We start from the raw sequence: 652 nt of genomic DNA, 5'->3' as shown, positions 1-652 counted from the left end.
TGGCAGACTACTGCCTGCTGCCTCTGATAGGATTCCACTTTGGTTAGGTAAATAGGAACTTAACTGAACTGAGACAATTTAAACAGTCTAAATGTAAGGAGATTAAAACTGGCCAAACAGTGGCTGAGCACAGGGATGCATCACTGCTAGTTATGCACTACTGCAAGAATGAGAAACACACATGCAGGTTTGTACACGGCACACATGAATTTCACAAAGTCAAACAGAAAGACCTGAGCATCAGAGACGCTGGGCAAAAGACACACAGAGCAAAAGGACACATAGAATCAGCCGTTAGTTGTTTTTGATGCCTTGATGCCCTCTGACCTACAAAATCACTGTCTATGCTTGCAAAATCTCCACACACACACACACACAGAAATGGCACGAGGCAGGCAAAGCAGGATGGACCTGGGGACAAGTTTCCGCCTGGACGCCCTCATATCCAAGTCCTGCCCTGCTCTGCCCAAAGGCCTTTCCAGACTGGCCAGTCGAGTGAGCGACCTACCCTGAGTCTAACACTGTGTGGCAGGGGGACCTAGAGACAGATGTTCCCTGCCACTGGCATGGTGCAGACGAGGAGATGGTATCCCATGTAACCCACAGTATCTCTCTCCCCCTGTCCATGAAGACAGAGGGGGAGAGAGAGACA

The sequence above is a fragment of the Morone saxatilis genome, unplaced genomic scaffold, assembly GCF_004916995.1.
Source record: "Morone saxatilis isolate NCDOM2014 unplaced genomic scaffold, NCSU_SB_2.0 Contig11, whole genome shotgun sequence".
NCBI lineage: Eukaryota > Metazoa > Chordata > Actinopteri > Moronidae > Morone > Morone saxatilis.
The sequence above is the reverse complement of the archived record's forward strand: the minus strand, read 5'-3'. Positions refer to the sequence as shown.